This window comes from Ranitomeya variabilis, chromosome 2, assembly GCF_051348905.1.
Source record: "Ranitomeya variabilis isolate aRanVar5 chromosome 2, aRanVar5.hap1, whole genome shotgun sequence".
Taxonomy (NCBI): Eukaryota; Metazoa; Chordata; class Amphibia; order Anura; family Dendrobatidae; genus Ranitomeya; species Ranitomeya variabilis.
In genome coordinates this window covers 242476805-242503312 of record NC_135233.1, presented here as the reverse complement: position 1 = coordinate 242503312, position 26508 = coordinate 242476805, and the positions used below count along the sequence as shown (strand labels likewise).

Below are 26508 nucleotides of genomic sequence, written 5' to 3'. Positions count from 1 at the left end.
TTGTGCCGCCCTGTCTCCCTACTGCAGTGTGCAGGCGATTGCTGATTTTATCTTGTGTTGTCATTTTAGGGTACTGTCACACAGTGCAATTTTGATCGCTACGACGGTACGATTCGTGACGTTCTAGCGATATCGTTACGATATCGCAGTGTCTGACACGCAGCAGCGATCAGGGACCCTGCTGAGAATCGTACGTCGTAGCAGATCGTTTGGAACTTTCTTTCGTTGCTTGATCACCCGCTGACATCGCTGGATCGTTGTGTGTGACAGCGATCCAGCGATGTGTTCGCTTGTAACCAGGGTAAACATCGGGTAACTAAGCGCAGGGCCGCGCTTAGTAACCCGATGTTTACCCTGATTACCAGCGTAAACGTAAAAAAAACAAACAGTACATACTCACATTCCGGTGTCTGTCCTCCGGCGTCTCAGCTTCTCTGCACTGTGAGCGCCTGCCGGCCGGAAAGCGAGCACAGCGGTGACGCGGTGACGTCACCGCTCTGCTTTCCGGCTATGGTGCTTACACAGTGGAGAGAAGCAGAACGCCGGGGGACAGACACCGGAATGTAAGTATGTACTGTTTGTTTTTTTTACGTTTACGCTGGTAACCAGGGTAAACATCGGGTTACTAAGCGCGGCCCTGCGCTTAGTAACCCGATGTTTACCCTGGTTACCTGGGGACTTCGGCATCGCTCCAGCGCCGTGATTGCAAAGTGTGACCGCAGTCTACGACGCTGGAGCGATAATCATACGACGCTGCGACGTCACGGATCGTGCTGTCGTAGCGATCAAAATTGCACTGTGTGACAGTACCCTTAGACTGGTTTTTATTCTAATAAAGTTTTGATGGATTTATAAATTGTTTGGACTAGTACACTGTTTTTTCATGTGGTTATCTAGTTTCTATAGTGTGTCCTGCACATCCAGATATTTGGGCTTCGGTAATTGCTATTGTTATTATAATGATCTGCTGTGTACGAAGCCTTGTATGTTTTCTGCTTTTCTAACCAAGGTACAGACTGAGACTGGGGCATCCGCCCCTAGAGTACTTCACAGAAATATGCTGCAGCCTTGCCGGTCTGAGGTCTGTTCTACGCCATTGTCGCCTGAAGGCGCTACTCCACTTCCTGAATCTGTCATGCCTGATGGTGAAATCGATGATGAGTGGTGGACCATCCCTGACACAGGAGGGGGTCCTCAGCCGCACAGAGACGGTAATCCCCTGGATGTACCAGTACCGCCATGCGAGGACGAGACCAGACAAGAGCTCACAATGTCTCCTGCAACAAGTGTTCCTCTGGAAGATAGTCAAGCCTTGCCTGACAGCCAAGAGCTTCAGAGATCCCTGAGGTGCAGGGGTTCCACCAGTCCGATATGTAGAACAGTGTGCTCTGTCTGTTTTTGCAACTTTATTGCCTCCTCTATAGGTGCTGTTTCCGCATTGAACGTTCCTCCATTACACTTTGACCCTGATGCTGTGTGTAATAATTATAGGGGATAACTCAGGAGACTCTTTGCGTGGAACAAGACAACTACAGGACACAGTTTTATAAGTGGTAAAGTCTATATTATCACACGGTGATTCAAACAGGTGCAGAGAGAAACTCAAGTCCACAACACTTGGTGCAAATAATAAACGCAGCTTAGCAGTCTATAGGAAACTTCAGAGGAAATTGCAATCAAACAGAAAGTCTATGAAGCACAATTATTCTTGAGGATACTTGACACGAATAAATCCTTGTCTTGATCCAAGCACAGATAGATATGCTTATTAGGCAGTTCAAATTATATCTTAGCTCAACCAAGGAGGCCTGGTTAATAGTCTCAGGTTATTGCAAAGCAGAAACAGCTTACATGTCCAGCAAATGCAGATGGAAGTAAACACGAACAGCAGATGAAGGAGGATTACTGGAAACTTGTGTATGCAACAGGAACTCAGAGCAGAGTAGCAGGATCACCACACAGGTTCACAGGAGCAGGTGTATAGCCAGGGAGTAATCAGAGGTCAGGAGCTGGATGCAAGGCAGAATACTCTAGCACAGACTGAAGGCTGGGGTGGAGTGTTATAGCAGGAAGACACAGTGCACATGAGGCCAAAGACGCCATCTTGAAAAAGGGCAGTAATGCACAAAAGGTAAAAAATGTTTAGAGTTCTGACATTATTCCCTCTTTAGAAGCGGCCTCAGGATGATCCTGGACCTGGTTTCTCAGGGAAACTCTGATGAAAACGAGAAATCTTCTGTTGGGCATTGATGTTTTCCACAGGTTCCCAAGAGTCTGCCTCAGGGGGATATCCCTGCCATCTTATCAGATATTGGAGCCGAATCCTGGAATAAATAATTTCCTCCACCACAAATTGTTCTTGCCCATCAATCACCACAGGCTGCGGAGGTGGCACGACACGTCCCTGGAAGGTATTAGGAGATACAGGCTTTAGTAAAGATACTTGAAAAACTGGGTGTACCTTCATAGTCCTAGGCAGCTTCAGCCGGCAGGCCACAGAGCTCACAACACCGTTGATCTTGAAAGGGCCAAGGAATTTCTGTCCAAGTTTTTGTGAAGGAACGTTTAACTTCAGATTCTTAGTTGCTATCCACACGGAATCTCCTACCTTGAACATGGGTGCAGGTTTACGGAATCTATCAGCTGATCTCTTATAGCGTTCTTGAGCTGTGGTCAGGGATTCCTTCAGAACCTCCAGATTCTGTCTCATCGCAGTCAGCCTTTCCTCCACTGCCGGAACCGGAGAATTAATTGGAGACCTATGTAAAATACACGGATGATAACCCAGATTGGCAAAGAAAGGTGTAAATTTAGTGGAGGCACTCTAAGAATTATTATATGAAAATTCGGCTAACGGCAACAACTCCAACCAATCATCCTGGAGATGGCTGACATAACATCTTAGATATTGTTCCAGCGTCTGGTTGGTACGCTCTGTCTGACCATTTGTCTGGGGATGGTAAGCAGAAGAGAGACAGACATTAATATTGAGTGCAGAGCAAAACCCCTTCCAGAATCTTGAAGTGAACTGTACTCCACAGTCAGAGATGATCTCATCCGGAACCCCGTGCAACCGAAAGACATTCTGTATAACCAAGTTCACTGTATCTTTAGCTGAGGGGAGGCCAGTGCACGGAAAAAAATGAGCAGCTTTAGTCAGGCAATCAACTACCACCATGATTGTATTCATGCCCCTCGATGTAGGCAGCTCCACAATAAAGTCCATTGATATAGACCCCCAAGGGCGGTACGGAACAGGTAATGGTTGTAGAAGACCCGTAGGTGCCACATGAGGAGTCTTGTAATGGGCACATACCTCGCAAGAGAGAACATAGTCCTTGGTATCCTTCAGGCAAGTTGGGCACCAGAAGAATCGGCTCAGGAACTCTTGTGTATTCTATACCCCCCTGTGACCAGCCAACTTGGAGTCATGTACCAACTTGAGGATCTGTAGACGGACGACCTCCGGGACGTAGATACGTCGATCTCTGAACCACATGGCACCCTTAAAGACAAGATTAATATCCACAGGTGGGTTGGCCAGAAATACATCACCTTCATAGGCCTCCCTGCACTCCTTCCACAAGTCCTGATCGTGGATAACTCCGATGAAATTGGCATCAGATAGAATGGTCTTGGACGGGGCTCCAGGTACAGAATCCGCAGCATGGATTCGGGATAAAGCATCAGCCTTCCCATTACGAGAACCTGGACGGTACGAGATAACAAAGTTAAATTGATTTAAAAATAAGTTTCAACGAGCCTGACGAGGAGAAAGACATCTAGCGGATCTAAGGAACTCTAGATTGCGATGGTCAGTTAGCACTATGATCTGTTGTGCAGCTCCTTGCAGATGGTGCCTCCATTCTTTGAAAGCCGCAATAATAGCCAGCAATTCCTTGTCTCCCACGTCGTAATTCTTCTCTGCTGAGGTTAGTCTACGGGAAAAGAAAGCACAAGGATGTAGCAGACCCTTCTCTCTAGTTCTTTGGGAGAGAATAGCCCCCAAAGCATTATCAGAAGCGTCCACCTCCACAATGAAAGGAAGTGTTGGATCTGGGTGTATCAACAGCGGTGCTGATGTGAAACAGATCTTAAGCCGATCAAAAGCTTCTTGAGCCTGTGATGACCACTTAAAGGGCTTTTCCTTCTTTGTCAAGGAAGTAATGGGACGGACAATATCAGAAAAATTTCGAATGAAGCGTCTGTAGAAATTTTGCAAAACCAATAAAACGTTGGACCTCCTTAACGTTCTTGGGTACCGGCCAGTCAAGGATAGCCTGAATCTTACCAGATTCCATGTTCAGCCCCTGGGGAGAGATGATATAACCTAAGAACTGTATCTCAGAACGATGGAACTCGCATTTCTCTGGCTTAATATACAGATGGTTCTCTTTCAGACGTCTTAAAACAGTTTTGACATGTTCTTCATGTTCCTGTAGAGAGTCAGAAAAGATTAGTATATCGTCCAAATAGATCACTACAAACTGGTCCATCAAATCTCTGAAAATGTCATTAGCAAGGTGTTGAAATGTTGCAGGGGCATTACAAAGCCCGAAGGGCATCACAAGAGATTCAAAGTGTCCATACCGGCATCGGAATGCTGTCTTCCACTCATCCCCGGACGAATACGCACCAAATTATAAGCCCCACGAAGATCCAGTTTACAGAACACCTTAGCATGGCGGACTCTTTCCAGTAATTCGGGAATCAGAGGCAAAGGGTAACGGTTTCGTACGGTTACCTTATTGAGTTCTCGATAGTCAACACAGGGTCTCAGGGTTCCATCCTTCTTCTTTACAAAAAAGATAGGTGCCCCTGCTGGTGAGGAAGAAGGACGTATGAAGCCTTTGGCCAGATTTTCATCAATGTACTCTTTTAAGGCTTGAAGCTCAGGTGCCGCCAAAGGGTATACGTTACCAAAAGGAATGGCTGCCCCGGGACTTGAATGCCCCTCCCTTCACCATGCTGTGATTTTAATTACATCCAAACACAGTTGGTTCTAACCTTCCTATAAATGCAGGCTTTACCATGTTATTAGCCATAGGTAAGTGTTCACACTAGGCAGACAGGTTAGTTACCCATCCGATCTGAGATTAACTTGACGTTTGGTGGATGGGCTCACAATTTTTGCCCAAATCTTGTGCTAAGCATCTCATGTGTTTTTTCATAGATTTCACAAGCCAGTATGCTATTCACATTTCATGTATCGCACATTTCCTTGCTTTAGCACAGTACAATTGAGTGCAGCCATTATCTATTTGCTATGTAAGACTTTTTTGGTTATGCACCAGTTCAGACTATTGCTGTTCAGTCAGTTTTCCTATATTTAATAAGCTCAATGGGACAGTCATAATGCCTGTGTGGAGGAAGCTGATCTGCATTCTTCTTGTCACAGATGTCAGAGAACTCTTTATAAGCTGGAGGTAAAGAAAATACCTGTACATGTGGTTCCGTAGCCGTGGACTCAGGGACAGCTTCTGTTAACGCTGAGTTGCTCCTTGTTGGGAAGATAATCTCCTTGGTCTCCCAGTTGATAATTGGGTTCTGAGAACGCAACCAAGGAATGCCTAAAATCACAGGAAAATGAGGAGAAGAAATTAGCAAGAAAGAAAGTTGCTCCTGATGATTAGGCTCCAACAAAATTTCAAGGGGTACGGTCTTCTGATCCACAGGCCCAGAGATTAAAGGTGACCCATCCACTGTTTCCATGGTAATTGGAGAGGCTCTTTGCTGAATTTTAATACCATGTTCCTTGGCAAATGCGATATCCATGAAATTTCCACCTGCACCAGAGTCAATCATAGCTGAACTGGAAATCCACTGTCCTGAACACAGGATCTTAATAGGGAGAGAACAGTGAGAGTTCTTTTACCTCAGCTCCTTGGGGGGTGAAGTCATAGAAAGTGAATGGAATACAGAGTTTAAAGGCAGGCTACATTCAGAGATGTCAGATTCATCATCACAGTTGTCATACTCCCCTATTGCTGCTAGCACCTTGTTAGGCCGTCTAGGACACTTAGGACAATTGATCAAGAAGTGGTCAGACTGGCCGCAGTAGAAACATAGACTTTCACGAAGGCGATGCTCCCGGCGCTCATTGATCTCGCGCCTCTCAACGGAATCAATTTGCATGGGCACCTCCTCCACCTCTCAAGATGTTTTACCTGCAGGCTCTTTGGAAGGAAGGGAAAAGTTAGAAACACGGTTATATGCAGCAAATTTCTCCTGTCTTCTCAGTAAGGCGAATGTCTATGCGCACACAATGCTGTATAAATGTCTCTAGCTCTTGTGGTGACTCAGAGCGGGCTAGTTCATCTTTTACAATACTAGACAGACCCCTTTTAAAAATAGGCAATTGTGCATAACTGTCCCAATTGGTATCTACCGCCAATCTCCTGAATTCAGTGGCATACTCAATAACAGAACGTTTAGCCTGGCGTAAAGACAACAAAGCAGATTCAGTGGTTGCACGGCGATTAGGGTCATCAAACATTAATGCCATAGCGGCCAAGAAATCATCCAAGTCATTTAACCGTGGGTCACGAGACTCAATCATCGGATTCGCCCAGGCGAGCGCTCGTGAGGTCAGTAGCATTATTACACACAATACTTTGGATCTATCAGTAGGAAAACGGTCAGCATGCACATCAAAATATAGCATACATTGATTCACAAAGCCACGAAATTTGTCGCGATCACCATTAAATCTGAATGGGGGCAACATAGTTGGGCCAGCTGGTGGCGGTTGCCCAGAGGGTAAAGTCACTTGTGCAGCTATTTGCGTGCTTATGTCCTGAAAAGCCCGTCCATACTGGGACTCTATGCCAGCAAGTTTGTTTTCCTGGGCTGCCATGCGGTTGCTCAAGTCCGGCAAAGTTTGTCCAAACACTTGTTGATTGTGTTCAAAGCTTCCAAACTTCTTTTGCAGACCTTCCACATCTTTCTGCAGTGATCTAATTATGGAAAACATGTGCTCTAATTTGCTTTCTGCAGTCATTGTTCCAGCAGTCTCTTTTTTTTTTTTAGGCTAGAGTATCCTGTAATAATTATAGGGGATAACTCAGGAGACTCTTTGCATGGAACAAGACAACTACAGAACACAGTTTTAATAGTGGTAAAGTCTATATTATCACATGGTGATTCAAACAGGTGCAGAGAGAAACTCAAGTCCACAACACTTGGTGCAAATAATAAACGCAGCTTAGCAGTCTATAGGAAACTTCAGAGGAAATTGCAATCAAGCAGAAAGTCTATGAAGCACAATTATTCTTGAGGATACTTGACACGAATAAATCCTTGTCTTAGTCCAGGCACAGATAGATATGCTTATTAGGCAGTTCAAATTATATCTTAGCTCAACCAGGGAGGCCTGGTTAATAGTCTCAGGTTATTGCAAAGCAGAAACAGCTTACATGTCCAGCAAATGCAGATGGAAGTAAACACGAACAGCAGATGAAGGAGGATTACTGGAAACTTGTGTATGCAACAGGAACTCAGAGCAGAGTAGCAGGATCACCACACAGGTTCACAGGAGCAGGTGTATAGCCCGGGAGTAATCAGAGGTCAGGAGCTGGATGCAAGGAAGAATACTCTAGCACAGACTGAAGGCTGGGGTGGAGTTTTATAGCAGGAAGACACAGTGCACATGAGACCAAAGACGCCATCTTGAAAAAGGGCAGTAATGCACAAAAGGTAAAAAATGCTCAGAGTCCTGACACTGTGATGGCCGAGGACGACCATCATTAAGAAGGGAGGCATGTAAGAGGGTGGTGCTGTTATGGACAGTAAGGAACACGCTGTCACTTTAAGAGGCTGCACCCCCTTGTCTGCTGTGATGGAATGTTCTGCTTCTCCCCTGCAATAGTTGGTGTGATGAACTAGTCTGGCAGAGTGCAGGTGTGGAGCTGGAGCAACATGTGTGAACTGAGGCTGCTGCAGAGAGGACTTTTTGTGCTGATAGCTGAAAGAGAGAAGAACTGTGTCCTGACATAGCTGCAAGAGAGCCACAAAGATACAGAGAAAGGGATTTACAGTTTCCAGGAGCATCCCTAGGATCCAGAAGCAAGGAGAAGACCAAGTTTCACAGAGCTGACAGAAAGCGGTGTGCACCACCATATTAAACTGCTGGGGGCCCCCCTGGGACTGGAGCTGATTCTCCAACATCACTGTGAGTTTGTTCCTGTTTGGTGCACCTGTTAGGGCCTAGTGTAGGCTTCAGTAGTCAGTACACGGGAGCTGTGTGGCCTACTTAGTAAAGGCCAGGGAGGTTATACGTAGAGTAGCATCATCACTTGTTTATTGTTTACATTTGCTGGTTAGACATATTCTGAGTCTGTAATAGTTGGAGCACCGTGCTATTTTACAGGAAAGATAACGTTTATAACTCTTGTAAATTGTCTTTTATCATTGTATACCCCTGTTTGCATCTTCCTCATTCACTTCGTTCCTTGCCTTCCAATAAATCTACCCTTTGTTTGCACCTCATCTTGTGTACAGTAGTCTTCCTGCACCGTGGTGGTCCCCTGGCCATCGCATCACGGCTACCTGGGGCCGCTTTCTCAAGGGAGTGTACCTCAGGCCCCTACAGGACCTTCAAATAACCCGGCGAACTGAGTCACATGGCCAAATATAGCCAATCAAGATGGCTTTTTATCGGCGCATGCGCACTGCGGCCGTCAGGTCCTGAACTGCGAATAAGGCATCATGAAAAGTGCGCACACGCCGGGGAGAGAGCCACGGAGCGATGCACACACCATATAGATGCCCACCCGCAGACAGGAAAGAGCAGCTCACAGCGCGATGCGCACAACCATCTAAATATTTAAATAGGCAATAACCTGAATGGTCGGAAATAAGTACATAGCAAAGAAAAGAAGAAGAATTGTTATATATAATGTGGCATTACAAATAACATTAACAAACAGCCAAGTATTCAATTCATCAACAATCTCTGATAACAATCGTTGTGGTAGCTGTACTTTTCCCATATGATGTGGTAACAGTCCGAGATTATTTTCTGGTCCGAAGGAAGGGCCGGGTAGGGAAATATCAGAAAGCGCTAGAGATCAGCAGAGTCATAACCACTAAATAAACAGAAAAATAATATTAAAAAATAAAATTAAAAACACAGAAACACATCCGCGGGGTAAATAGACATGGGATCATGCGGGAACAGGAGGCTTAAAGGGCCAGAAGACGTATATTGGGAACACTAAAAAAAGGGGCGAAACTCAGAGATTCGTTGAGGCCTTTCGGTGTCATAGTATCCAATTGGACGATCCACCTTGTCTCAAATTGTGAGAGTTTTTTATTGTCACCTCCTCTTATACCCAAGTGAAGGGCATCGATCCCCCTCACCTTCAAACTTTTGCGTCACTATTATGGTACAACTTAAAATGGCGAGGAATTGTTTTTAATTCCGAAATGTCGGACACTGTCTTGGCCGCGCCAATGTCCCGCACATGCTCACGCACCCGTATTCTTAATTCTCTTGTGGTAAGACCCACGTATATCTTGGGGCATGAACAGGTAGCGTAGTATATAACATTGAAAGTACCACAAGAGATACGTTGTCTAATTTTGAATTCCTTCGACCCATCTGATGAGACAAAGGAAGAGCAGCGTAGACAGTGCCCGCATGGCAGGAGCTTATTTACTGTCTATATACCTTTTTTTTCCCCACAAATTTCCTCCCCCCAGAAAAAAAAAATACAGTCTGTTCTGTCAGACTGAGGCCTGTTGAAAAGTGATAGTTTGTCAGGCAAATGTAGCGTAGTTGTGTGTGCTACCCTTGTGCCCCTTTTTTTTTTTTTGGTGTTTTAAATTTTTAAATTCACCGAAAAAGGCCTCATATATCTCTGTGCTCCAAGTTTGGTCAATGGAGGCTGGTCTTCTTATTTTGTGGCTGTGTGATACTCAAATTCTATACAGCGCTATTTAGCATAAAAAAAAATTGAAAGGCCACAGATTTGCCAATGTGGTATTTCCGTTACAGCCGTCATATATCTCTGTGCTCTAAGTTTGGGCATTGGAGGCCGGTGTACTTATTTTGTGGCTGTGTGATACTAAAATTATATACAGCGCTATTTAGCATCCAAAAAAATTCAAAGGCCACAGATTTGCCAGTGTGGTATTTCCGTTACAGCCGTCATATATCTCTGTGCTCTAAGTTTGGGCATTGGAGGCCGGTGTACTTATTTTGTGGCTGTGTGATACTAAAATTATATACAGCGCTATTTAGCATCCAAAAAAATTGAAAGGCCACAGATTTGCCAGTGTGGTATTTCCGTTACAGCCGTCAACTGTCATATATCTCTGTGCTCTAAGTTTGGGCATTGGAGGCCGGTGTACTTATTTTTTGGCTCTGTGATACTCTAATTCTATACAGCGCTATTTAGCATAAATTAACTTTAAAAAAAAAAAAAATTGAATACAGTCTGTTAGGTCAGGCTGAGGCCTGCCTGATGTTTGGGTTTGAAAACTCGTAGATTTGTAGGCATACTGATCACATATTATTTCGCTAGTAATAAAGACATTTGTGTTGAGCATTTGAAATAGTGCAGTAGTCCATAAAAAATGGTTAAGGCAAGGGGTAAGGGACGGGGAAGTGGACATGATGCTGATCAGAGGACGAGGCCGTGGGCAAGGCAAAAGTGGCAACGACAAAGACCCACATCTTCTCGCCCGACCTTCCTGTCCCAGTTTCTGGGGGACCGCAGCACACCACTATTGAAGCCAGAGCAGTGTGAAACAGTTGTTGGTTGGATAGCGGATAATGCTTTTAGTCACTTAGCCACCACTACCACCCTGTCTTCCACACGGTCAAGTCTGAGTAGCCGTGAGTGTGGTCAGGATATTCCTCACCCTGATCCTCCTTCCTCCCACCATGCCGAGTGCCCTGAGACAACTGATCCCACACTTGGACACTCTGAAGAGCTGTTCAGCTTTCCATTTCAAGATTCAGAAATCTCTGCCGGTCAACTTGAAGTGGGGAAAGATGAGATCGCATGTAGAGCTGCCCAAAGCTTTGACCAGCCCCGGTCACATGAAGGCGATGGTGGGAAAGTGTCACAAGAGGTAAACGATGAAGAGACATAAGTGCCAGAAAGTCTGGAGGAGGAGCAGGGTGCGGATGTAGAAGACGAGGTGGTGGATGACATAGTGACTGACCCAACCTGGCAGGAGGACATGCATAGCGAGGACAGCAGCACAAATGGGGAAGGAGGCATATCCCCCCAACAGGCAAGAAGAAGCAGTGTGGTGGCCACAGACAGAAGGCGTGCATCCATTCCCCGTAACACCAACATGAGTGAAGTTGCCATTCCACCTGTGAGATCTTCCTGAGTCTGGCTATTTTTTAAAGACTCTGCCGATAACCCCAAACAGGCGATTTGCAGCACCTGCCATGCCCGCATCAGCAGGGGTAGCAAAACAACCAGCCTGACCACCAACAGCATTATCAGGCACATGCAAGCAAAGCATCCGACTTTGAGGGCCGAACCCCATGCTCCAGGACCACTGCCTGCTGGTCACACCACTAGGGTTGAGCGAAACGGGTCGGCAATTTTCAGAAGTCACCGACTTTTGGCAAAGTCGGGTTTCATGAAACCCGACCCGACCCCTGTGTGGGGTCGGCCATGAAGTCGGCGATCTTCTGAATCTGGAATCGGAATTCCGATACCGATTCCCGATATGTATAAGATATCGGGAATTGGTATCGGAATTCAGATTTAAGTGTAAAATAAAGAATTAAAATAAAAAATATCGCTATACTTACCCTCTGACGGGCCCTGGTACTAACCGGGAACCTTCCTTCCTTAGAATCAGCCTTCCAGGACCTCGCGGTGACGTCGCGGTGACGTCGCGGCTTGTGATTGGTGCGCGGCCGCCCATGTGACCGTGACGTCACCGGAGGTCCTGGAAGGGCTGATTCTTAGGAAGGAAGGCTGCCGGAACGACGCAGGGCGTGTCCGAGAGTGAGTATATACCTAATAGGTATATACTCACCCTCGGCTTCGTTCCGGCAGCCTTCCTTCCTAAGAATCAGCCCTTCCAGGACCTCCGGTGACGTCACGGTCACATGGGCGGCCGCGCACCAATCACAAGCCGCGACGTCGCGGCTTGTGATTGGTGCGCGGCCGCCCATGTGACCGTGACGTCACCGGAGGTCCTGGAAGGGCTGATTCTTAGGAAGGAAGGCTGCCGGAACGACGCAGGGCGTGTCCGAGAGTGAGTATATACCTAATAGGTATATACTCACCCTCGGCTTCGTTCCGGCAGCCTTCCTTCCTAAGAATCAGCCCTTCCAGGACCTCCGGTGACGTCACGGTCACATGGGCGGCCGCGCACCAATCACAAGCCGCGACGTCACCGCGACGTCACCGCGAGGTCCTGGAAGGCTGATTCTAAGGAAGGAAGGTTCCCGGTTAGTACCAGGGCCCGTCAGAGTGTAAGTATAGCGATATTTTTTTATTTTAATTCTTTATTTTACACTTAAATATGGATCCCAGGGCCTGAAGGAGAGTTTCCGCTCCTTCAGACTCTGGGAACCATTGGAAACCCAATGCACTGCATTGGGTTTCGAGTTTCGGCCGACCCCGACCCCGACTTTTTTATAGGATCGGCCGATTTCACTCGACCCGACTTTTGAAAAAGTCGGGTTTCGTGAAACCCGACCCGATCCTATAAAAGTAAAGGTCGCTCAACCCTACACACCACTTCTTCTTCCACTGGTTTGCGTAGAAGCCAATCCCCAATACACCGTGCATGTGATGATGCCTCTAGCCCTGCACACAATCTTGATAAATGTTTGTTTATTCACTTCACAAACAGTTCTAAGCCTCTATATGTTTGCTGTTTGTCATTGTAAAACATTAAGGTTTACTGAAACTATGCCGGTGATGGTTTGATCTAAATCCTTGTGGCTTTTATTTTCTAGGGGTTTATGGCCCCTGGTCTGATGACTCCATGATATCTCAGTTTCATCCAACCTTGAAAAGTGGCCACTTGAAGGTGTGGGTGAAACTAGAGTTACTATATGGTGTTATTCACTATATGAGACCAGAGAAACAGGACTAGGACAGATGCCAAAACTGGGGTACCTGTACATGTACAGTGTGCTGATTCCTGCATAATCGGCGACGCCCATGCAGTGTAGGTAATCTCCCAGGGGTTCTCTGTCTTGGTGTTGCTTCTCTGATATTCCAGACGGATGATGTTTAAAAGCCTCTTGGTGATAATCTAACTATACTGTATGTAGTTAATCTTCATATATACGTAATCACTATATTTATTTAATCCTTATATGTACTGTAAGATTGCACTTACTGAGTGTATTGGGGGACACTTGCTTGGCACGGGATTCAGGCACTTAGGCACGGTTTTTCAACTTAAACAGTCCACACGGTTTATCATGGCATCATAAACCTGATTATGCACAGTTCATCATATACACTTCATAGAACACAATAGGCACCAACCGGTGACATTAAGCTTTATCTTTAAACACTTCATATTCGGCTTTATCTCACGGACACTAAACATGCTGGACCTCTCACTTCGTCCAGTTACCATGGGTGTCCGTACGCCAAACAGTTAATCAATGTCCCTAGTCATATAGCGTACATGACATTGGGTTGCGGTCGCTAAACATGCTGATCCTTAACTGACCAGTTGCCATGGGTGACCGCACAGCACCCCATATGCTGGGTTACCTTCTAGGAGCTCCTGCTCCATACACTGACTCCTGTCAGTACTCACTCTCTCAGGGAAGCTGCCGAACTGGGATCACCATCCTGGACAATGCCTTGCTCACCAGGCCTCCTGACAGTCCAGATCCTCAGACGGGCTGTAGCTTCCCCAAACGCAGTGCCATCACGAACTCTGCACACGCGTCCTCTCTGTGCGCTATTCAGGACGTCCATCCCCATCTGGGACCATCCAACACACAGGCCCCCAGGTCCAAGGCCTCCCCCATGTGCTTTTCAGGGATCTAGTCCTACTCCCAGGACCTCCCAACACAGAGGCCCTCGAGGACCTGGCACACAGACCACTCAAGTCCATCCATTCTTTTCCCATGTGACCACATGGTCACATTATATACTTGTAACCACTCCCATAGGTGGGAGGTGTGTGTGGCTAGTTCAACCATTGCAACTACAGATATGCATATCCTGAGGAGCACATGCAGCGCCCCCTAGCTGTAACAGGGGTCACTACATCACAGTATTTATTAGCCTGTGTATGTTAACATGTACAAAAGTGTACGCACTCACACTATTCAATTATACTATTCCTTGAATTTTGTAGTTTGCAATAAAATTGCCTTGTATTGCAAGTATTTGCCTTTTTTAAAGCCGTATCTGAACCTTAGTGTTAAAAACATGTCAAATAAAATTGCAAAATTCTCCTGAAAATAATTGTGCAAAGAGGGAACCATCATGACCGCATATCGCCAATAAAGGATCCTTTCCGTAAGAAATCCTCCGCCCCAACTACCCTGCTCCCTTTAAACCATTCCGTTTAATTACCTAAGAAATTCACACGAACACATTAATTTCTTTTGGATAATTTGGCCACAGCGGCCATTTTATTAACAAACAAATACATGAATAACAACTAGTGTTGAGCGATACCTTCCGATATCGGAAAGTATCGGTATCGGAAAGTATCGGCCGATACCGTCAAAGTATCGGATCTAATCCGATACCGATACCCGATCCCAATGCAAGTCAATGGGACGAAAATATCGGAATTAAAATAAACCCTTTCTTAACTTGTAGGTTCATTCTACATGAAGGAAAACAACTAAGAATAATGTAGGATGTATTGGGGGACGTGGCGGAGACATTAAAGGAACAGAGGTTTAGCCCAATCTAATAGAATAGCAGGATTTTGTTTTGTTTTTTATGACGTTCGGCGTTAGAAAGATTTTGACTATGTTAATTTTTTTTTTATTTTGTCAGATATTGATGTTTCACTACTTCCATGCCCTTCACCTTCTTTTTTACTTCTCCCACACTTTCTTCTTCATTATCCTCATCATCAGCTTCTTTGACATCAACTTCTTCACCTTATTCATCTTCTTCTTCATCTTCTACCTATTATTTTTTTTGTTACATTGTTCATATTCTTTTTATTTTACTATTATCTTCTTCATATTCAACTTCTTCATCATATTCTTATTTGTGACAGGCATTCCCGTAGTTGTTATCTATAAAAGTTTGAAGATTACACCTTCCGTTCTGCCTGTCACAAAACAGTTACATTTGTCCGCGTTCAGTTTGGCCTGCAGCATCAGGCTTTATCCAGGGGCACCACGAGGAGGAACGGACTCACCCCCATACACTGCTTAGTCTTCTTCTGCTTATAATTTAGATAATATCTTTTGCTCTGATATTTAGTCTTATGCTTAATGTTCTTCTGCTCTTTGTTCTGCAGCCTCTTGTTCTTCTGCTTCTCGGTCTTCCAGGTCGTCGTCGTCTCCAGGGTCGTCGTCTCCAGGGTCGTCGTCTCCGGGGTCGTCGTCATCGGGGTGGTCTTCAGGGTCATCGTCTCCAGGGTCGTCGTCATCTCAGTGGTTGTCGTCTCTGGTGTCGTCGTCATCTTAGGGGTGGTGTTCCGGGTCGTCGTCTTTAGCCGAGAAACAGCTGATGGAACTGGAACTCGGATGGCTACCCGAAGGTTCAAGAGCCAATGGAACTACCGAGGACCAGCTGACGTTACTGGAACCCGGTTACTAAGCAGGAGGTACCCGTGCTGAAAGCACTACCAAGGACCACCTGACGTTGGTGGAACTCAGATACCCAGAGGGAGGCACCTAAGCCAAAGGCTCTGCCCGGAACCAGCTGACGGTACTGGAACCAGGATGGGGAGCAGAAGGTACAAGAGCAAAAGACACTGCCGAGAACCAGCTGACGGTACTGGAACCCGGATGGGTAGCCGAAGGTCCAAGAGCCAATGGAACTACCGAGGACCAGCTGACGTTACTGGAACCCGGTTACTAAGCAGGAGGTACCCGTGCTGAAAGCACTACCAAGGACCACCTGACGTTGGTGGAACTCAGATACCCAGAGGGTGGCACCTAAGCCAAAGGCTCTGCCCGGAACCAGCTGACGGTACTGGAACCAGGATGGGGAGCAGAAGGTACAAGAGCAAAAGACACTGCCGAGAACCAGCTGACGGTACTGGAACCCGGATGGGTAGCCGAAGGTCCAAGAGCCAATGGAACTACCGAGGACCAGCTGACGTTACTGGAACCCGGTTACTAAGCAGGAGGTACCCGTGCCTGAAAGCACTACCAAGGACCACCTGACGTTGGTGGAACTCGGATACCCAGAGGGAGGCACCTAAGCCAAAGGCTCTGCCCGGAAACAGCTGACGGTGCTGGAACCAGGATGGGGACCTATTCAAGTTTGTCTTCCTAGAGCCCCAACTAGCGGTGTTGGAGCAAAGGGTCAGCAGGGGGAGCAGAGTGTAGGCCGAAGCCTGCACTGGAGGCATTTGTAGGTCTGTTGTGTCTGCATGGCATTTGCAGGACACGTTGCCAGCTACACAGCAGGGGAACAGCTGGCGGTGCTGAACCCCACTGACACATTGGCTGGTGTTTTTCTCTGTGCAGCTAGCAGTACCGGGCCCCAACTGGCGGTGTTAGAGCCCAGGGTCAGCAGGAGGAGAGGGAGCAGAGTGTACGCCGAAGCCTGCACTGGCGGCAGCTTTGTGTCTGCGTGGCTGTTGCAGGACACGTTGCCGGCTACACAGCAGGGGATCAGCTGGCGGTGCTGAACCCCACTGACACATTGGCTGGTGTTTTTCTCTGTGCAGCTAGCAGTACCGGGCCCCAACTGGCGGTGTTAGAGCCCAGGGTCAGCAGGAGGAGAGGGAGCAGAGTGTAGGCCGAAGCCTGCACTGGCGGCAGCTTTGTGTCTGCGTGGCTGTAGCAGGACACGATGCCGGCTACACAGCAGGGGAACAGCTGGCGGTGCTGAACCCCACTGACACATTGGCTGGTGTTTTTCTCTGTGCAGCTAGCAGTACCGGGCCCCAACTGGCGGTGTTAGAGCCCAGGCTCTGCAGGGGAACAGAGTGTAGGCCGAAGCCTAATTGAACCAATTTTAAAGGTAACCTTTAACCCCCCCTCAGTTGTTACAAACTAGAAGAGCCACAGCTTATGCAGTAGTAGTGCTGCACAAGTCAAAGGTTGCTCTTTTAATTTTTCTCCTTGCACACGCTGAATGAAACACGTATAACATTTAGCCCTTTATACAGTCAAACTGTGTTGGAGGCGAGAGTTCCCTTCATAATGAGACGCAGCACAGATGTCAAGAATCCCACCTTGGTGCTGGGCGCAGCCTCCTGAGCGTTGTTATTTGCTGTACAGGAGTCTGCGCTGTCGTTTTATCCCTTGGCCTTGCGCTGTTAGCACTGCCCATCTTCTGGCATCATTTAATGTCGGCCGTTGCGGTTTGCGATGACCATGAATCCCAGCCCCGCAGTGTCTTTACATAGTTAAAACACTGCGGGGCTGGGATTCATGGCCTGGCGCAGTACATATGTTCGCCTCTCACACTCGGGTCCTTACACCCGCTTCAGACTGTGCGGCGTCAGCTGATCCCTTATCGCATGCCGCGGCCATGAAGCCGCACAGTCTGAAGAAGGCGGAAGGAGATGAGGGACAGGCGAAGATATGCACTGCTCATGCCCATCAATCACACCCTCGCAGTCCAAATAAATAAGACACCGAGGGGCGTTGTGTGGGTCAGGGCGGCCGCAGAGGCGCAGGCAGCCAAACAATGATGCCAGAAGACGGGCAGCGCTACCAAGGGGGTTGCAGCGTGTCATTACAAAGGAAAGTCACACCTCCGGGACGGTTAAATGGTCACAGAGGACACATTTTAGACGTGTTCAGTTCCACATGTGCGAGGAGAATAAGTTTCTGAGCCACCTTGCACACATGCAGCATTACTGTCGTACAAGGTGGCTGTAAAACGTAAAAACGCCTGGGGGAGGGGGGACAGGTTTCCTTCAATTTCAGTTCTTGTGTCTGCGTGGCTGTTGCAGGACACGTTGCCGGCTACACAGCAGGGGAACAGCTGGCGGTGCTGAACCCCACTGACACATTGGCTGGTGTTTTTCTCTGTACAAGTATAGAGACAAAAATGGGGGCGCACTAATATCCTACATGCACATATAAGCTTAGAGGGGTGCAATACCGAGTCTGTATCATAACCAACAGCGAACCAAGAAAAAGACAGACTCATATGGTATGCACGACCACACAAAATCAAAACAGAACACATATATATGTGTATAAATATCATCAAGCCTTTATTACACCTCAAAAAAGACATAAAAACATTTAAAAAGGTATATATCTAAACAAACACCATAACCCAAGGTAAATAGAAAACCTGGTAGAAAATGTCCATAATGATGGATACCCCCAGATGGATCTGTGTATTCTCTATATGTGGGAAACCACAGAGCGAGACCCTAGAGGCCGACCCTAATACCATGTCTATCACACACCACGTCTGGTGTGTATAAACCAACCATCCGTGCAGGGCCCATGCCCTTACTGCCCATGTATATATACCACGTGGTAACAATAATAACAATAACACTGGTACAAGGTCATCCAAGTATATACGACCTGTCAATGATCATGAGCATATACATCAGGCTGGAGAAACAAGGGCAACGTGGATGGTGCGAGGGTGGTCAATCAAAATTAGGTCTCCATGTGGCAAGTGAAGGAGGCGGCAGAATAGCCGGAGGCAATACCAAGGGTGTGGTGGGAGCAGGCCCCACGCGTATCGCTGCCGCAGCAGCTTCGTCAGGGGAAGTGACCAGGGGTGTTTTTAGGCTGCTTTAAATAGAACATGAAATCATAATGAATTACATACCGCTGTGGAGCAGAAGCGGCATCAGGAGGCATGAGGGGCGGTGGCGCCGTGTACGCCGCATCAGATACACAAGCATAGTGCTGGGCGTAATGCAGCGTCCATAGGGTACACTGCGCGTGCGCACACCGCGACTCCTGATAGGATCGCGTTGCGCACGCGCAGTCCCGAGCCGGCCGGACCGAGCCACACAGGGATGATACAAAGTAATGGGTAGTATGGGGCTTGGAATAAGGGAGTACCGCCGTTGGTCCAAATGGAAGTGTGCCAATCAGGGGCAAAAAAGGGGAGAGGCACACTGATGGAAAAAATGGATGGGCACAGAACAGGACATGTCGATATGCGTAATGGCCACAGAGGACAACATGGGAGTTTCCCTATCATCTGGGGAAGAAAAACTGTTAATCGGCAACCAGTATATAAAACAGTATGCCACAATATATAATGTATCATGCAAACAGTACATAATCGAACCCTCTCAAAGTCCATAGTCGGGCCGTGATTAATTATTAATGAACAACAAAGTGAGTTAGTCCATGTGCCATCCCGGAAACGGATGCATCCAACTCTAATGGTCATGTTGTCGAGTTTTATTTCATCTGGGTCCAAAGTACTTCCATTCTCCTAGGTCACCATCCACATCCACCATTTCTTGAAACATTCTGAATCCGTGGTGGCTTCCGGAGTTGTACAATAACACTCAAGATGATAGTATCCCATACACATACATGTCGTAATATTCCACATATCCTCAGTTTCCCTGGAACAAGAGTAATTAGAAAAGATCTGGTCGTAAAAAAGAGAAAACATCCATAGAATCAAGTACGTCCGGGCTCATGCTGATAGTCTATCCAAGAAATCCCGTAAAGAGAAGCTCTTCATTGAGCCCCTGTGGCGTCACCGCCTGAAGGTCAAAAATCCATCTGGACTCCATGCGCAGGAGATGGCTATGTATATTGCCACCCCTTTCGCCACAAGAAACTTTCTGTAACCCCACAGTTTTGATATTAATGGGGGAGCCCCTGTGAGTTGATAAAAAGTGTGTTGCCACGGGGGTGAGTATTTTACCTTTTGCTTGATCTGTGGCTGCCAGACGTATGGTAGAGATATGCTTCTGTACTCTTTTCCGCAGTTCCTGGGACGTTTGCCCCACATAGATCCTGTTGCAAGGACATATAAGAGCATAGATCACGTTCCTGGTTTTACAGTTAATATATGCTTTAAGGTTATGTGTACTGGAGTTGATGGGGTGAATAAAGACATCTTGGGTGGGTACCATAAAGGGACAAACGTTACATTCTCCACAAGGGAACGATCCCTTCAAAATAATGCCCCTATTGAGTCGCACCGTGGGCCGAGAGAAGTGACTTCTGGTCAGCAACTGTCTCAAATTTGGGGCCCTCCTAGATGTTAGAAGTGGCCTGCTGCTGATGATATCCATAGTTTGGTTATCAGTTTGTAGCACCGGCCAGTGTCTGGCCAGGATGGTTCTTACCTGTCCCCAATTGTCGTTAAACTCCGTAATAAATCTTGTTTGTTGTTGCCGAGGACGTATAACCGGGGTCAATAGGGAGGCCTGGTCCCTTTGTCTTGCACGTTGGAAAGCCGTGGAGACCACACGTTTCGGGTAATTTCTCTGTCTGAAACGATCCGTTAATTCCCGTGCTTGTATTAGAAAATCCTGATCCAACGTACAGTTGCGTCTAATCCGCAAGAATTGCCCAGTAGGGACACCCACCTTGGTATGCCGGGGATGGAAGCTGTTATACTCCAAGAGTGCATTTGTCGCGGTTGGTGTTATGACCCCAATGGCGAGGGTCTCAGAGGAACGTGGAAGTCTGCAGAATACAAAAATCCAGCTCATAGGGCAGTGGTAACTGGGTTGACCATATATCTACTCCTAACGCCAACACTAGAAGTAGCCGGGGATCATTCCTACGTTGATTCTAGATGACACGCGCCAGCCGGAGAATCTAGCTACCCCTAGTAGAGGAAAACAAAGACCTTTCTTGCCTCCAGAGAAGGGGACCCCAAAGCTGGATAGAAGCCCCCCACAAATAATAACGGTGAGGTAAGAGGAAATGACAAACACAGAAATGAACCAGGTTTAGCACAGAGAGGCCCGCTTACTGATAGCAGAATAAAGAAAGGTAACTTATATGGTCAACAAAAACCCTATCAAAATCCACACTGGAAATTCAAAAACCCCCGAACCGTCTAACGGTCCGGGGGGAGAACACCAGCCCCCTAGAGCTTCCAGCAAAGGTCAGGATATAGATTTGGAACAAGCTGGACAAAAAATACAAAACCAAAACAAATAGCAAAAAGCAAAAAGCAGACTTAGCTGATATAACTGGAACCAGGATCAGTAGACAAGAGCACAGCAGACTAGCTCTGATAACTACATTGCCAGGCATTGAACTGAAGGTCCAGGGAGCTTATATAGCAACACCCCTAACTAACGACCCAGGTGCGGATAAAAGGAATGACAGAAAAACCAGAGTCAAAAAACTAGTAACCACTAGAGGGAGCAAAAAGCAAATTCACAACAGTACCCCCCCCTTAGTGAGGGGTCACCGAACCCTCACCACGACCACCAGGGCGATCAGGATGAGCGGCATGAAAGGCACGAACTAAATCGGCCGCATGAACATCAGAGGCGACCACCCAGGAATTATCCTCCTGACCATAGCCCTTCCACTTGACCAGGTACTGAAGCCTCCGCCTGGAGAGGCGAGAATCCAAGATCTTCTCCACCACGTACTCCAACTCGCCCTCAACCAACACCGGAGCAGGAGGCTCAGCAGAAGGAACTACAGGCACAATGTACCGCCGCAACAAGGACCTATGAAATACATTGTGAATAGCAAACGACACAGGAAGATCCAGACGAAAAGATACAGGATTAAGGATTTCCAATATCTTGTAAGGCCCAATAAAACGAGGTTTAAATTTGGGAGAGGAGACCTTCATAGGAACAAAGCGGGAAGAAAGCCACACCAAATCCCCAACGCGTAGTCGGGGACCCACACCGCGGCGGCGGTTGGCAAAGCGCTGAGCCCTCTCCTGTGACAACTTCAAGTTGTCCACCACATGATTCCAGATCCGCTGCAACCTATCCACCACAGAATCCACCCCAGGACAGTCAGAAGGCTCCACATGACCCGAAGAAAAGCGAGGATGGAAACCAGAGTTGCAGAAAAAAGGCGAAACCAAGGTGGCGGAACTAGCCCGATTATTAAGGGCAAACTCAGCCAACGGCAAGAATGTCACCCAATCGTCCTGATCAGCAGAGACAAAACACCTCAAATAAGCCTCCAAAGTCTGATTGGTTCGCTCCGTCTGTCCATTAGTCTGAGGATGGAAAGCAGACGAAAACGACAAATCAATGCCCATCCTACTACAAAAGGATCGCCAGAACCTGGAAACGAACTGGGATCCTCTGTCTGACACAATATTCTCAGGGATGCCGTGCAAACGAACCACGTTCTGGAAAAACACAGGAACCAGATCGGAAGAGGAAGGCAGCTTAGGCAAAGGAACCAAATGGACCATCTTGGAGAAGCGATCACATATCACCCAGATAACGGACATGCCCTGAGATAGCGGAAGATCAGAAATGAAATCCATAGAGATATGTGTCCAAGGTCTCTTCGGGACAGGCAAGGGCAAGAGCAAACCGCTGGCACGAGAACAGCAAGGCTTAGCTCGAGCACAAGTCCCACAGGACTGCACAAATGACCGCACATCCCTTGACAAGGAAGGCCACCAAAAGGACCTGGCCACCAGATCTCTGGTGCCAAAAATTCCCGGGTGACCTGCCAACACCGAGGAATGAACCTCGGAAATGACTCTGCTGGTCCACTTATCCGGGACAAACAGTCTGTCAGGTGGACAAGACTCAGGCCTATCAGCCTGAAATCTCTGCAACACACGTCGCAGATCCGGAGAAATAGCTGACAAGATAACTCCATCTTTAAGAATACCAACAGGATCAGCGACTTCAGGAGCATCAGGCACAAAGCTCCTAGAAAGAGCATCGGCCTTCACATTCTTTGAACCTGGTAAATACGAGACAACAAAATCAAAGCGGGAGAAAAACAATGACCAGCGGGCCTGTCTCGGATTAAGGCGTTTAGCAGACTCGAGATACATCAGATTTTTGTGATCAGTCAAGACCACCACACGATGCTTAGCACCCTCGAGCCAATGACGCCACTCCTCAAATGCCCATTTCATGGCCAACAACTCCCGATTGCCCACATCATAATTTCGCTCGGCAGGCGAAAACTTCCTAGAGAAAAAGGCACAAGGTTTCATAACAGAGCAACCAGGGCCTCTCTGCGACAAAACGGCCCCTGCTCCAATCTCTGAAGCATCCACCTCAACCTGAAAGGGAAGTGAGACATCGGGCTGGCACAAAACAGGCGCCGAAGTAAACCGGCGTTTCAACTCCTGGAAAGCCTCCACGGCAGCAGGAGCCCAGTTAGCTACATCGGAGCCCTTCTTGGTCATATCCGTCAAAGGTTTCACAATGCTAGAAAAATTAGCGATAAAACGACGGTAGAAGTTAGCGAAACCCAAGAACTTCTGAAGACTCTTAACTGACGAGGGCTGAGTCCAATCAAGAATAGCTCGGACCTTGACTGGGTCCATCTCCACAGCAGAAGGGGAAAAAATGAACCCCAAAAAGGGAACCTTCTGTACACCAAAGAGACACTTTGAGCCCTTGACAAACAAAGAATTTTCACGCAAAATTTTAAAGACCAACCTGACCTGCTCCACATGCGAATCCCAATTATCAGAAAAAACCAAAATATCATCCAGATAAACAATCAAAAATTTATCCAGATACTTCCGGAAAATGTCATGCTTAAAGGACTGAAAAACTGAAGGCGCGTTGGAGAGCCCAAAAGGCATCACCAAGTACTCAAAATGACCTTCGGGCGTATTGAATGCGGTTTTCCATTCATCACCTTGCTTAATGCGCACAAGGTTGTACGCACCACGAAGGTCTATCTTGGTGAACCACTTGGCACCTTTAATCCGGGCAAACAAGTCAGACAACAGCGGTAAAGGATACTGAAATTTGACAGTGATCTTATTTAAAAGCCGATAATCAATACAAGGCCTCAAAGATCCGTCCTTTTTAGCCACAAAAAAGAATCCCGCACCAAGAGGGGAAGAAGACGGACGAATATGTCCTTTCTCCAGAGACTCCTTGATATATGAACGCATAGCGGTATGTTCAGGTACCGACAGATTAAACAGTCTTCCCTTAGGAAATTTACTGCCTGGGATCAAATCTATAGCACAGTCACAGTCCCTATGAGGAGGCAGTGCACTGGACTCAGACTCACTGAAGACATCCTGATAATCAGACAAATACTCAGGAACTTCCGAAGGCGTAGAAGAAGCAATAGACACAGGCAGGGAATCCCCATGAATACCACGACAGCCCCAACTTGAGACTGACATAGCCTTCCAGTCCAGGACTGGATTATGGGTCTGTAACCATGGCAGCCCTAAAACAACCAAATCATGCATTTTATGTAAAACCAGGAAACGTATCACCTCGCGGTGTTCAGGAGTCATGCACATGGTAACCTGTGTCCAATACTGCGGTTTATTTGCTGCCAATGGCGTAGCATCAATACCCCTAAGAGGAATAGGATTTTCTAATGGTTCCAGAGTAAAACCACAGCGCTTAGCAAATGACAGATTCATAAGACTCAGGGCAGCACCCGAATCTACAAACGCCATGACAGGATAAGACGACAGTGAGCAAATCAAAGTTACAGACAGAATAAATTTAGGTTGCAAATTACCAACGGTGACAGGACTAACAACCTTAGCTATACGTTTAGAGCATGCTGAGATAACATGTGTAGAATCACCACAGTAGTAGCACAAGCCATTCCGGCGTCTATAAATTTTCCGCTCATTTCTAGTCAGGATTCTATCACATTGCATTAAATCAGGTGTCTGTTCAGACAACACCATGAGGGAATTTGCGGTTTTTCTATCACATTGCACCGAATTAGGTGTCTGTTCAGACAACACCATGAGGGAATTTGCGGTTTTGCGCTCCCGCAACCGCCGGTCAATTTGAATAGCCAGTGCCATAGTATCATTCAGACCTGTGGGAATGGGAAAACCCACCATAACATTCTTAATGGCTTCAGAAAGGCCATTTCTAAAATTAGCGGCCAGTGCACACTCGTTCCAATGTGTCAGCACGGACCATTTCCGAAATTTTTGGCAATACACTTCAGCCTCGTCCTGCCCCTGAGACATAGCCAGCAAGGCCTTTTCTGCCTGAATCTCAAGATTGGGTTCCTCATAAAGTAAACCGAGCGCCAGAAAAAACGCATCAATATCAGCCAATGCCGGATCTCCTGGCGCCAGCGAAAAAGCCCAATCCTGAGGGTCGCCCCGTAAGAACGAAATAACAATTTTTACTTGCTGAGCAGAGTCTCCAGATGAACAGGGTCTCAGGGACAAAAACAATTTACAATTATTCATGAAATTCCTAAACTTAAACCTGTCTCCGGAAAACAGTTCAGGAATCGGTATTTTAGGTTCTGACCTAGGATTTCTGATAACATAGTCTTGTATGCCCTGCACACGAGTAGCCAGCTGGTCCACACTTGTAATCAAGGTCTGGACATTCATGTCTGCAGCAAGCATAGCCACTCTGAGGTAAAGGGGAAGAAGAAAAAAAAAAACTCAGAATCTTCTTTCTTATAATCCCTCTTCTGCAATGCATTAAACATTTAATACTGGCCTGGCAAACTGTTATGACCCCAATGGCGAGGGTCTCAGAGGAACGTGGAAGTCTGCAGAATACAAAAATCCAGCTCATAGGGCAGTGGTAACTGGGTTGACCATATATCTACTCCTAACGCCAACACTAGAAGTAGCCGGGGATCATTCCTACGTTGATTCTAGATGACACGCGCCAGCCGGAGAATCTAGCTACCCCTAGTAGAGGAAAACAAAGACCTTTCTTGCCTCCAGAGAAGGGGACCCCAAAGCTGGATAGAAGCCCCCCACAAATAATAACGGTGAGGTAAGAGGAAATGACAAACACAGAAATGAACCAGGTTTAGCACAGAGAGGCCCGCTTACTGATAGCAGAATAAAGAAAGGTAACTTATATGGTCAACAAAAACCCTATCAAAATCCACACTAGTAATTCAAGAACCCCCGAACCGTCTAACGGTCCGGGGGGAGAACACCAGCCCCCTAGAGCTTCCAGCAAAGGTCAGGATATAGATTTGGAACAAGCTGGACAAAAAATACAAAACCAAAACAAATAGCAAAAAGCAAAAAGCAGACTTAGCTGATATAACTGGAACCAGGATCAGTAGACAAGAGCACAGCAGACTAGCTCTGATAACTACGTTGCCAGGCATTGAACTGAAGGTCCAGGGAGCTTATATAGCAACACCCCTAACTAACGACCCAGGTGCGGATAAAAGGAATGACAGAAAAACCAGAGTCAAAAAACTAGTAACCACTAGAGGGAGCAAAAAGCAAATTCACAACAGGTTGGTTTGCGAAACAAGTCCGTCACTATTCGATTATCTCTCACGAGAATCTT

At 46.9% G+C, this 26508-nt stretch overlaps 1 long non-coding RNA gene across 1 annotated transcript; it reads right to left on the bottom strand.

Annotated features, from left to right (window-relative positions):
* Nucleotides 1-19964: 19964 nt before the first annotated feature.
* LOC143809298 (uncharacterized) lies at nucleotides 19965-20662 on the bottom strand. Its single transcript, XR_013222203.1, has 3 exons — nucleotides 20641-20662; nucleotides 20398-20542; nucleotides 19965-20062 (listed from the first exon to the last, which is right to left on the bottom strand). It is a non-coding gene; the product is annotated as an uncharacterized LOC143809298 (long non-coding RNA).
* Between the last annotated feature and the right edge of the window lie 5846 nt (nucleotides 20663-26508).